Raw genomic sequence first — 3,712 nt, 5'->3', positions numbered from 1 at the left:
AATTACGTTTGTATAAATAGCTATTTCTGATGAAGCTAGATGCTTGAAACTTACTATTTTTGTTTATACATTTTGACTAGTCTTTTTATCCCAGTTCAATTTAGGAATTTCAAAGGCTTTTAGCCGTTATTAATGTGACTGTCCTGAAAACAGTCGGAAATGTCAAGGAAAACTGAATTGTTTATTGAGGTTCCTCAACTGTAAACAACAGTATCATTACCCTGGAATTTTGTTTACAGTCTGTTTCAAAAGTTTCGAAAAAAAACTGTTGCTTTGGACATACCTGTATTTTCAAAATCCTTAAGTTTGAATAATATGTGATCAGTTTTAATTGCTTTTTCATTTGTGTTAGAATAAGCGGGATGGGCAACAAATATCATTATGTTTCCCAGGTATGAAGAGAAAAATATGGGTGAGGTAAAAATAAAGATAGGGATTGTGTGGTTAAAGAATTTTGCCAGCATAGGAATTAATTTATAGGAATGAATTTCTTAATAAATGCATTAACTAACACCTAGATAGAATCTGTTTACCCTCCAGCTCTTAAAAAAGTAACATATGAAGAAACATAAAATGAGAAGAATAATAAGAGCAGCAATATTTAATGGGAATGTATTTTCATATCTTGCGAATGATGTGTATTCCAATACATAAATAAGAATAATTCCCATTCAGAATAAAATATCTCCTTTTAAATTTATTCATTCCCGCGACCAGTACGCTTTTCGTATTACTGCTCACAATCGAAAACATTTCTCATGTTATGGATCTATTGTTTAAAAAGTGTCGCCATTGTAACATCCTTTCCCAAAGGGCACTTGTACAGTTTTTCACAATTTGCCGTTCCAAGGAAAAACGGGAATTGCCAATCTTCTTTTTCTGAGGGGAAATTCCAGTTTGGCTCATTTGGCGTTACCGAAAACAATTACGTTGTTGTAGATTTTTTTTTTTTTTTTTTTTTTTGATCGAAGGCTGTTTTCAACCACGCAACATTTTGTCGTTCTGAAGAGAAATTTCTGCGCCAGTGAATTTGGCTTTTAAAATATATTAGAGTTGTAGTGCTGGTCTATGAATAAAATTATATATGCTATAGTGGAAAGAAGTGCAACTGGCCTTTGAAGGTAAATTGAGCAAATTTTAACAATTTAGGGTAAATTGAGCAAATTTTAACAATTTCAAAATAGGGAAATGCGTAAAGATTAATGGAACTATTTTCATGGATTAAATCATAATTGATTTAATTTTTTGAAACTTCAGAAATTTAGTAAATATATTTTCCCTCATAAATCAGAGAGAGAGAGAGAGAGAGAGAGAGAGAGAGAGAGAGAGAGAGAGAGAGAGAGAGAGAAGTATCGTTTTATGCAAGATATTGAATTCATACTAAAACTTCCATTATCATTAGTTGACCTTCTACAGATTTGTAACACGTTGTTTGATTATGAAAATATCTCATTCCGTAACAGAATTATTTTATTTCCTATAATGGAAACGTTTTATAAATTACATATTTTATCATCAATCTTATTTCATTATACTGTACCTAATTCATGTCAGCTTTCTTAGAATCAACTTTGTAATAATTATGTAAGTATCTGCATTGTAATTGTTGTAAGTTTAATTTGTCTATTAATACAGTTTATGATGCCATATTTCTTTTTATAGAAACTCTTTAAATGCTACAAGTGAACATTAATAAAGGCAAAATGACATTATTTTCTTTAGATGAAAAATATAATCCTGCATTGCTGAAGGAAATATTTTGCATATTGCGTATTATTCGTTAAGATAATATGATAGACTGTGTATCTTTAACATCGTTACTTGGACCTAAATGAAATATCATTCAATCTCACGAACTTAGAACAAATTAACAACAGTTCCGAACTTGAAGACAACTTACCTGCTGATTTTAAACTTGCGGAATCCCAACGAAAATGACAATTTCTTTCTGTTTGGGTTTCGACATTTGTGTCGTGTTATGAACTCAAACAATGTTTAAAAAATGAAATATTTTTAAAGCGTAAAAAACAAGATTCAGTAACACTTCATAGTGACGGTGGATATTCTAAAAAAAAAAAAGTCATAAACTGAATAGTTAATATTATTGATCATGAAATGGCGTTGGCTTCAGATACTGCAATGACGGCGAATACTTAAAAGAAAAAAAAACGGAAAGTGCAGAAGTCATGCGAGATCTCCTCAAAGCGTAACGCGAGCGAGCGAGCGAGCGAGTAGCGATCTAGGGAGCGAGCGACGTACGTCCGTTCGCGACAGAGGCAGGCGATACACTGGGAGGCTCGGGGACCTCACTTGTGGCTTGATGCTGTTTCCTCGAAACTCAGTCATGAACTAACACTGAGCTACTCGCGTTGATTTCCATCCTCCTTTCCTTCTCTTTCTTCTTTTCCTTCTTTCCTCCTCCTCCTCCTCCTCTTCTTCTTGTTCTTCCTCGTGCGTCAAGGAAAGCGCCGGGATATCCTGTGAAGAGGATGCACCGTCAGGATTCATCCTCCGGTTAATTACATCTCACAAAGGAGGCCTTTCTTGCTAGAATATCTTTATCTCCTAATCTCTTTCACAAGGAGCCACATTTTGTAGGAACCAGGTGCCGAGTTTTCTCGGCGGGGCAAATAACCTTCCTCTGTTTTGTTCTACTTTTTTTTTAAATAAAGAATTTTCTTGGAATATGTTTTTTAGGTTAATCCACAATGGCATGATCTTAGTCTTAGTATAACAAATCCATTCTATTTACATAAAACGTTAGTAAATAAATATATAAGTAGATAAATGAATGAATAAGCAAATAATTATTTAATTAATCTAATTAATTAATTAATTTTCCTTTCAATGTACATACAATGTTGATTAATAAGTAAAAGATCAAATAAAAGAATATATAAATAAGATTATGTAATGGATCGAACTGATTAATAAATTTGCTTATTTTCTCATTTACCATTTAAAGAGAATCCCCTACATTTTACCAAAAGCGCTCCTCAAATTAAAAACCTCAGTCCTTCAACTCATTCTCACCTTACGAAATCTTTTTTTTTTCCTTCATTCTAGGAAAGCATTGAGCGAGATATCAATTGCAATAAAGCGTGAAAATTTACAAGTGAACTTTTGGAAAACGCGTAAAGTCCTGTCGAATAAATTTAAAGAGTTTATGCACAGCTGTTTTTTCTCTCTTTTTTTTTTCTCTCTCTCTCTCTCTCTCTGGCTCCCTATTCGCTGATATAAACTGCAGGAAGCACATCGAATTTCGGATCAAATTTATGCGCGCGCGCCTTCCCCGCCCTTCCCCACACCTTCCCCCCCCCCCCTTCCCGTGTTTATACCTGCGTTGTATACTGGTTTTAAATATAGTCTCGTATTTCCAAGAAGGTATTTGTAGAGCGGCTTATTGCAAAGTCATAAATATGGTTCTTTCGCGGCGGAAATGGACGGGGGGGTTAGGGAAATGTTTATTCGCATGTATACGTTTTCTGGCGTTCGTTTTTTCGGTCATGCATTGATGCAGTGTGTGTTACCTCTGTGTATGCAGATACATACATATATGCATATATGTTATATATATTTACATATACATATATATTATATACATACGTGTAAGTATAAATAGATATATATATATTGTATGTATATATTTTATATATATACATACACACACACACATATATATGCATTTAAATACTACCAAATCTGTATGTAT

General features: G+C 33.4%; 1 protein-coding gene across 1 annotated transcript in view; it reads right to left on the bottom strand.

The window, feature by feature from the left end:
• LOC136851476 (uncharacterized) overlaps positions 1-2,354 on the bottom strand; it is a 62,739-nt gene extending 60,385 nt beyond the window's left edge. Inside the window, exon 1 of the mRNA XM_067125580.1 lies at positions 1,901-2,354. The gene's annotated coding sequence lies outside the window, so the exon portion shown is untranslated. The remainder of the gene's footprint in view (positions 1-1,900) is intronic.
• Positions 2,355-3,712: the final 1,358 nt, after the last annotated feature.

Source organism: Macrobrachium rosenbergii, chromosome 23 (assembly GCF_040412425.1).
Source record: "Macrobrachium rosenbergii isolate ZJJX-2024 chromosome 23, ASM4041242v1, whole genome shotgun sequence".
NCBI lineage: Eukaryota > Metazoa > Arthropoda > Malacostraca > Decapoda > Palaemonidae > Macrobrachium > Macrobrachium rosenbergii.
This window is presented reverse-complemented; position numbering and strand designations above follow the sequence as displayed.